Consider the following 9,707-nt stretch of genomic DNA (forward strand, 5'->3'; position numbering starts at 1 on the left):
ACTAATGATTGCAAACATACTAAGAACAACTGAATTGTATACTTTTAAAAAGTAAATTTTATGTGAAATATATCTTACTAAAACTGTTATTGAAAAAAATATTAAATGCTATTCTTAAATTGGGTTTTGTATAGTTGCATTCCTCCTGTTTTTCTTGACCTTCCAACCCACCTCAGGCAGTGAATCTGGAAACTAAACAAGTTATTAATTTTATTTAGTTGAAGTAATCTGCATGCTGAAGGCTGAAGGAAGTACAGTTTAAACCCAAGCATACCATATCATAAATTAAAGTGGGAAAGTACATGTAAATAAAACCAGTAATGATTCAAGGTTCCAACTGTGAATGTAGGCGTTAACCGGAGGAAATGTGTTCCATGGTTGGGGGAAAAATATGGACCAGCATTTCACGGCATGTTTGGATAATTTTAGTGAAAGTGTTAGTTGCACAGTTCAGTTCAGTCACTCAGTCGTGTCCGACTCTTTGCGACTCCATGAATTGCAGCACGCCAGGCCTCCCTGTCCATCACCAACTCCCGGAGTTCACTCAAACTCACATCCATCGAGTCCGTGATGCCATCCAGCCATCTCATCCTCTGTCATCCCCTTCTTCTCCTGCCCCCAATCCCTCCCAGCATCAGAGTCTTTTCCAATGAGTCAACTCTTTGCATGAGGTGACCAAAGTACTGGAGTTTCAGCTTTAGCATTATTCCTTCCAAAGAACACCCAGGGCTGATCTCCTTTAGAATGGACTGGTTGGATCTCCTTGCAGTCCAAGGGACTCTCAGGAGTCTTCTCCAACACCACAGTTCAAAAGCATCAGTTCTTCAGTGCTCAGCTTTCTTCACAGTCCAACTCTCACATCCATACATGACTACTGGAAAAATCATAGCCTTGACTAGATGGACCTTGTTGGCAAAGTAATGTCTCTGCTTTTGATTATGCTATCTAGGTTGGTCATAACTTTTCTTCCAAGGAGTAAGTGTCTTTTAGTTTCATGGCTGCGTTCACCATCTGCAGTGATTTTGGAACCCCCCAAAATAAAGTCTGACACTGTCTCCCCATCTATTTCCCATGAAGTGAAGGGACTAGATGCCATGATCTTCATTTTCTGAATGTTGAGCTTTAAGCCAGCATTTTCATTCTCCTCTTTCACTTTCATCAAGAGGCTTTCTAGTTCCTCTTCACTTTTTGCCATAAGGGTGGTGTCATCTGCATATCTGAGGTTATTAGTTGCTCAGTCATGTCCAATTCTTTGCAACCCCATGTACTGTAGCCCACCAGGGTCCTCCTGTCCAGACAAGAATACTGGAGTGGGTTGTCATTCCCTTCTTCAGGGGATCTTCCCTGGTGCAGGGATCAAATCTGGGGCTCCTGCATTGCAGGCAGATTCTTTACAACTGAGCCCCCAGGGAAGCCCTTGGAATCATTTTAAGCAAATAATAAATGTCTCATTCCCTTCACAAAAAACCATCCCTCTGGTTTTTCTCTGCAGATCCCAATCCCCACCTGAATTCACCAACATTCTGAAAGCTCCTGAGGAAGTTGTGGAGACAGCTGACACCCAAGAGCAAGTGCCAGAGGCCTGCCCTTGCAGATGAAGGATGTGAGCAGCCTGGGACTCCCTGATGAGTCTCTCGGATACAAGCTGTCTTTGCCTGGAGTCCTGTTGTGACCAACATGTCGGGCCAACAGTCTGGAAGAAAGGGCCCCCTGACACTTGTCACGGTGTTGAAATCCAGAAATGCTGAGCAAGTTCACTGAGGAAGGCAGGATGATGGGAAAAGTAAATTAAAGAAATCCTTTGGAAGAATTAGGGAGAGGAAATAAGCTAAACTGCCCAACAGAATTTAATACTATCTCAAAGTTGACTGGTCATAAATACTCTTGCTACTTTTTTGAGTCCATGAAAAATACTTCAGATTCTTTAAATGTATTGTTTCTGAAAGTGCTGAAGAGCGATTGCATTGACATGTGTGTGCAAGGGAGAAGGGGTTAATAAGCATGAGAGGATTGGTGTTGTTGCTGTTTTGTGTCTACTATTATTGGTAACACTGAAGCAACCGTATTAGTCTTAAGAATCATCAGCCAAATAAAAAAGCAAGTCAAGAAATACGAGAAATACTCAAAAATTTCCAAGCCCCACCTCCAGCTTCTAAGCAACCCAACATTCCTTATGGGAAATGCGTCATGTCCCACTTTGGGAATATTGATGGTCTGACAAAATTTGAGCCTCTAAAAATGCAAATATTTCATTGTCCATGAAGAGAACAGTCATTATATTAAAGCCAAAGAAAGGAAATGGGAAAAAATTCAAGAGTTTAAATGAAAATTAAAAAGATGAAAAAATAAATAAATAGCTCTGACCAAACACCATTTTGCTGAGTTATACACAAATAATCAGAACCACGTTGTGTTGATTAAACCTCCCTTGAACAACACTTCAGTTTTAAAGTTAATAGACAAAGTGTTCAGCAAAAACTAAACCAAAAACAGCAAACATATATGCGATTTTGCCAGGAGTCAAAACAGCTTTTTTAAAAAAAGAGTTTAAGATTTTGTTTTCCTAAAACATCTCGATGTCTTCCAGTGGTGACTAAAATAAGAGAAATTGGAAAGCCAAATCTTGCTCCTGTATTCAAATCGAGATCCATTCACCTTGAAAATGTTCTCTACATTTAAAGTATTTTATCTCTTTTGCTTATGAATTTACAACTTTTTAAAAGGAGAGAAGCTACTGTTATGAAATAATACTAAGTATAAGTCAATACAAAGATTGGTATTGAGTTTTCCTTCTGGATAAGAGAAATTGTATGAAAAAAAGTCAGCTAGAAACCATCTGAGTCTCTTTGCTCAATATTCAACCTTACAATTCCCTTCTTAGAATTCCCTTGATCCCAGTCATAACATGTCATGCCTGACCATGAACACAATCCAGTCAGTTCTGCCATGATGCATATTTCTAAAACACAGTCTATTTCAGATGTGATTAAGTTTCTACATAGATCCATAGATGATTTGTCTCAGTGTGTTCAAGTAGAACACAGCTGAATACCAAGTACACCAACAGGACTGAAAGCTGCAAACCACGGAGGATTATGATACTGTACAAGGTGCCCATTCACCCCCCATTTCTCCTCTTTGCTCAGTCCAGCCATGCACTCTGTATAGAAAAGGGCATATTACTCCATTCTCCCCAGAGTGCATCATGCCCTTCTCTTCAGAACTCAGTAGCCTCTCCTTGTTTCAGATCTCCTTCAATCAAGATACTTCCATCTTCGTTTTAAAGATAGAGTTCTATATTCTAATAGTGTTTCTTTATTTTTCAGGAAATTTGTTTTTTAGCGTGTTTAAATATGTTAGTATTCTTAGGATGATTATTCATTTGCACTGTCTAGTTACAAAGGTGCAAAAGCAGAAATAAGCCCTGTTCTTTTAGCACTCAGTTTTGTAGAACTCAAGATTTGGGGGAATGCACATAGTACATGAGAGCAGAAACATCTGTGTCTGTGAAATGAAATGGTCATTTGCCTATTTATCTAGGGTGGTAATTACCCTTGGAATAGAGAATTTATGACACTTGTTGGATTGACATGTCAAGCCTCTCCATTAACTAAATAAACCAGATTACCACCTTTTCACAGGTTTACTTCCTAACCCACATTTGGTCAGGTAAAAGAAGGCAAAATGAATAGAGGGAATGTTCTCTGTCCCTTTTCTCTGCCAAGAGGATTGGTAAATGCTAGAGGAAAAGGGCCAGAGAAGGAGTAAAACGAACGATCAATGCCACATGTTATCCAAATGCAGTTGGAATATTTCTAAATGCAACGTCTTAAACACTGATAGTTTTGCATCCAAACCTCCAAATTGACTCAGCTATTAAAAGGCACTGGCAAGTTTTTCCATGAGTTCCAGTTTAGTCTAGTTTAGCCAATGATTTGGAATTGTGCCTAGCTGGGGTAAATGCTGCCTCAGGCTCTTTCATTTACAACAGTCCAAAGTGGATTGGCAGTTTGCCAACAACAGTAGATTCGAGCTGAAGAGCATCACCCAACACCCCTGATAACCCAGTCTGACTTCTAACCCCTGAGACAGCCTTTTGTTTCAAAGCATCACAGCTGACATAAGCGGGAAAGCAAAAACTACATTTATTGCTAAAAAAGTTGATGGTTCAGGGCTAGCAGTGGAATTTTTGTTGATGTATCAGTTCTCATTCTGATTGCTGGGGAAAAATGCTGGTCTGTTTCTCCATAAATGAAAATCATGTTACATACTCAAGGGACTAGGCGCTGGAGAAAGATGTAGCAGACATAGCTCTGACCAGCAAGAAGCTTACAATTTCCTGATTTCCTGGCAGAGAAGTTACAGATATTTACATAAGTACAGAAATATTCACTCTTGTGAGTCTGAGAGTGCCCTCTGGGTGCCTTACTTGCCTCACCCTACTGAATGGATGCAGACTTCATGCACATACTGAAAACCTCAAGGTGATATATACATATACGTCTTACACAGTTTCTCATTTTCATTCACGTAAAAGAAGTTGGTCTGAGTTATTATTTGCCATCTCAAAAATGGGAAAACTGAATCTTAGAAGCCATTGAAATAAGCAATGAAACCCAGATCTGGTTCCAAAGCCTGCGATCTTCTACAGCATATTGTGACTTTTTGTTAAATAATGTCTCAATCTAATATATGTAATAGGCAGTTATATGTATGTACTATATATTTTCTAACTATGAAGTATTAAAAGATACTATATATCTAATAGTTTGGCCTGTTAAATAATGGCTTAATATAGATAGATAGATAAAGTCTTATATCAGTCAGGATAAGCTAGGATTCATCTAAGGAAACAAATTCACAACTCTTGGTGGCACGAAGTATCTCTGAGAGGCCGGGCCCATTCCTCGGGGCAGCTGTCCTCCAGGCAACGACTCGGCATCGCCTCTCCATATCAATAAATGTCTCACACTTGCTGAAGCTGGGAAAAGAGGTTGGAGAATTGAGCATCGTCAATTAAAGGCTTACCTGGGAGTGTCACTTCCACTCATTTTTCACTGGTCAATGGAAGTCACATGGCCATGCCCAACTTTAAGGAGACAGGGATGGACAATCTTCCCAGCTGCCTGGAAACAGACAGAAATGAAACTTTAATAAAGAGTAGTAGCATCTGCCACACTGCTCACCACATTAGCTATGACAGTGTAGTGATTCAAAACAAAAGATGGTAACATGCCATTCCTACTCCCTTTGTCTTTTGCTAGTAAAAAAGTGTCCCCCTCCCCTAAAAAAAGATTGCAACTTGTTGCTCGGCTTAACCCACCATTTATTCAGACAGTAATATTAAAATAGCTACTGGGAAAAAAAATAAAAAATAAAATAAAATAGCTACTGGGAACCACAGTGAAAACCACAACCAACATTTACAGGATCCTTCACAATTTACGTAACATTTTCATATATATTAGCTCTATGAAGCAATGTTGAGAAGCCTCCCAAAAGTTTTGAAATGTTTCTTTTCTTTGGATTCTTACAATATGCTATGAAATAAACACCAAGGCCTAAACCACGTGCTGAAGATAAATATAAAAGAATTAGAGGGGAGAGGCGTCAGTGTGTGCCCAGTGTTGCAGAGAGCTTCATGTAAATCAAAAACTCAAAACCACATTGCAGGGTGAGTGCCCAGTCACATCAAGGGTAAGGTGTGGATGTCAGTTCTCTCCACTGGGCTGGAGAGAACAGTGTGGTGATTCAAAACAAAAGGTAATAACAGGATCCTATCAGGATCTCTATGCTGATCCTGAGGAAAGCTGTCACCCACCCTTGACTGGGTAGACACTATGAAGTGTGGTAAGTATATCATGTAAACTGGAAATTGACAAATACTGGGCTCTAAGCTGATTCTAGCTTGGCCCACCATTTTAATAAATGAACTGCCATCAAAATTCTGTTTAGAATCATTCTGTTTTATTTCTTGAAAATGTTTCAATTATAAGGGGGCTATTCTCCCACCTCCCCCCACCAATACTGTCCCCAGCCTCCAGAAGCTGAAATAGGCAAGGAATGGATTCTCCCCTAGAGCCTTCAGCTGGATTATAACCCAGCTGACACTTTGATTCACCCTAGCAAAACTAATTTCAGACTTCCGGCCTCTAGAATTGTGAAAGGATACATTGCTGCAGTTTTAAACTATCAGATATGTGGAAATTTATTACAGAGACAACAGAAAGCTAACAGGACCAGAATTCCACATGCTCTGATTTTCACTTTCCAGATGAGGAGACAGAGGCCCAGTGAAAGGAAATGACTTCCCCATCATCACAAAGCTAGACGGTGGGTATCCGACAAGGAAATGTGGCAGCCAGCTCATGGGTTGGGGCTCTCTCCCTTCCCCAAAGAATCTCCAAGAAGGATATTTGTGATCACATAACTTTTTCCAGGAGATCATGGGAAGAAGCCCTCCATGACTTACAACACAAACAATAAACCTAAATCCATCATGGCTGCAGGTCTTGGGTAAAAGCAACATGCTGGTGTGGAGAAGCTTCTGGAGGAAACATCCAGGCTGCACCTACTGCTCTCAGAGTGCTCTTGGGAAGGTCCTTCATGTCCCTGGGCCTCAGTTTCCTCATGTGTGATGTTTTTGAGATGTTGGAGAAGACTCTTGAGTGTCCCTTGGACTGCAAGGAGATCAAACCAGTTGATCCTAAAGGAAATCAACGCTGAATATTCATTGGAAGGACTGATGCTGAAGCTGAAACTCCAATACTTTGGCCACTTGATGTGAAGAATCAACTCTTTGGAAAAGACCCTCATGCTGGGAAAGATTGAGGGCAGGAGGAGAAGGGGCGACAGAGGATGAGATGGTTGGATGGCATCACGGACTCAATGGGCATGAGTTTGTCCCTCACTGGGAGACGGTGATTCACAGCTTGGCGTGCTACAGTCCATGGGGTCACAAAGAATTGGACATGACTGAGCGACTGAACAACGACGAAGAGGAATAAGTTGGGCCACGCTGCTTGTTCTCAGAGACTCCCTACTTGGGGTCTTTGTGGAAACTGAAGGAGCAGCCCCAGGAGGTGTTAGCCTTCATGCTCTGCCTTGAGAAGTTCTTCCTTCTACCAGCTTCCCACATTGCACCCCTGCACTCTTTTCTTTCAAACAGGGCTACATAGTTTAAATTTGAAAACCACCATTTCTATGTCTTCAGGCTCTGTGATTCCAGAACTCCATATGGAACAGCAGCAACCAAGCCATCATCATTGTATGTACAGAAAAGGGGGCCCAGTAAGCAAGACAGAGGGTCTTCCCAGGAGTCAGAAGGCACTTAACAGACAGAAAGTGCACAGTTATTACACCCCCTTGGTCCGTGTCTGTAAGAGTTCCTCTGTCTGCAGGCCCTGGGTCACATCTGTTTTATCATGAGTGACCTGAGCCACCCTCACCAGTGGGCATTTAATGACATGAGACACTGCACTGGGAATGCACAGATCTGTCAGAGTCCTCCTTAACACTCGCCAGGGGCTGGGCTACTGTGCTTACACAGGCCCGTAATCATTCTAGCCAACACACACTAAAACCAGACAGTGAACAGCCCAGGCCCAGAGGGCATGCCTCCTGGCAGTCAGGCCTCTTAAGTCAAAGAAAATCTGTTTGGGTTCCCTTTCAGTGATGATTCCTGACACCTACATGGCCATTCTCTCCTATTCACTCAGACACTTGAAAGTAAGTGTATGATTAAAAGCAATTGTTGTATTATGAAAACGAATCAGGCAAACTGTAACTTTATTGGCTCTGAGGTCAAGTAATAAAAAGGTAAATGTGAACAGGTGTGCCAGTTAATGTCCCTGGGTAATTGATTAAGTATGGTAACCCCCAAGAATACACCTCTTTTCAGCTCATACAACTTAAACTGCAGAAAGAAGGAAGTACAAAATATGCCCACTTTTAAAAGCTTTATTTTAAAAAGCTTATTATACGGTCCCCACCTGCACCATGATTAAGCACTCATTATTGCAGTAACAATGGCTCCATTGTTTCTTTTTTTAGCCTAATAACCATATTTAAATTGCAGAAATTTTTGAGAGCTGTAGCCATAGTGAAACTGAGGTCCAGAAAGGTTGATTGGTTTTCCCAAGGTCACAGAGGGGCAGAGCCAGAAGCCTAACACACAGCTCCAAATTCTCAATCCAATAATTACTTTAAGATCTGCAGCAAAGCGTCATTTACCGCTGTCCCAGTTCAGAGGTCTTGAGTTTATTCTATTAAGCAACACAAAGAATATGTGCAGCAAGCCTTACCATCTATAATAGTCTGGGTTCCTAGAGAAAAAGAGACAACAGGCTCACACACACACACACACACACACACACATCTGTCCCATGTGATATCTGCTGGGACTTCTTCATTCATACATCTCATGCCTCCACTAGAATGGCTCCAACAGCTGGAAGCTGGCTGAGCCACTTGACTGAGGTCATAGGTCTGTGGCCTCAGTCAGCTGGGTTCTTCGCTGTCTTCCATGTAATCTCAGGGCTTCTTCCTGTCCACACAGGCGCGCCAAAGATTTCTGCAAGTGGTCTCTCCAACAGGGATATCCAGATTTATTAGACAACGGCTTGAGGCTCCCAAGAACACGTGGTCACATGACCAGGATCTTAAAATTAAAGTTCACATAGGCCCTGTGGTATCTCTGCTGCACTCTATTGATTAAAGCAACTGACAGAACCAGACCAGAATGAAGAGAAGGAGATGACACAGGTGTGTGGATACCAGGAGGTGTGGTTCATTGTGTCACAAAAGTTCAACATGTTCCATCATTCATGACTTCTGTTAAAAGGCTTTTGCTAAATTCATACACCCACCCAAGTCTTCCCAAGGTGTGTCTCCTCTATTCTTCAGGCAGCTTCTCTTGGGTCAGCCCCATTTTCCTGGATACCCCCTCTGAAATTCCCTCTTTTTTCCCTTTAGAGATTTCATTGTACCTCCAAAGACATTTGCACCTCAAGCCTACTTTTCAGCTAGCTCTTCCATACTAAAATAGTAGTCCATTAGACCTAGAAAGGGAGAAGGCAATGGCACCCCACTCCAGTACTCTTGCCTGGAAAATCCCATGGATGGAGGAGCCTGGTGGGCTACAGTCCATGGGGTCGCTAAGAGTTGGACATGACTGAGACTTCACTTTCACTTTTCACTTTCATGCATTGGAGAAGGAAATGGCAACCCACTCCAGTGTTCTTGCCTGGAGAATCCCAGGGACGGGGGAGCCTGGTGGGCTGCCGTCTATGGGGTCCCACAGAGTCAGACACGACTGAAGCGACTGAGCAGCAGAGCAGACCTAGAAACTTCCCCCAAAACTAGATTCTATTTCCCTTGAGAGTCTAGAAAACTTAATATCCAAATTTTCCAGGAAATCTAGGGCAGCAAAGATATTACATTCCATCCTTCTAATGCAAAAACAAAGGGGAAAAAGAAATGTATTGTTTTTTTTCCCTTTTAGAAACAGACTGGTAGAACAGTTAAAACAGCTGACCTCAGAGCCAACCTGGCACTTACTGGTTATCTCAGTGTCCTCATCTGTAAATCCATTATCATCCATCTCAGGGGCTGCTGTGAGGATTGAATGAGTAAAGTATGTAAAGTACTCAGAACAAAGCGCAGTGTTTTCTATGCTGACACAAACAGTTGTATCCTGTCACGCATGG

This window comes from Oryx dammah, unplaced genomic scaffold (assembly GCF_014754425.2).
Source record: "Oryx dammah isolate SB20612 unplaced genomic scaffold, SCBI_Odam_1.1 HiC_scaffold_1, whole genome shotgun sequence".
NCBI classification, from domain to species: domain Eukaryota; kingdom Metazoa; phylum Chordata; class Mammalia; order Artiodactyla; family Bovidae; genus Oryx; species Oryx dammah.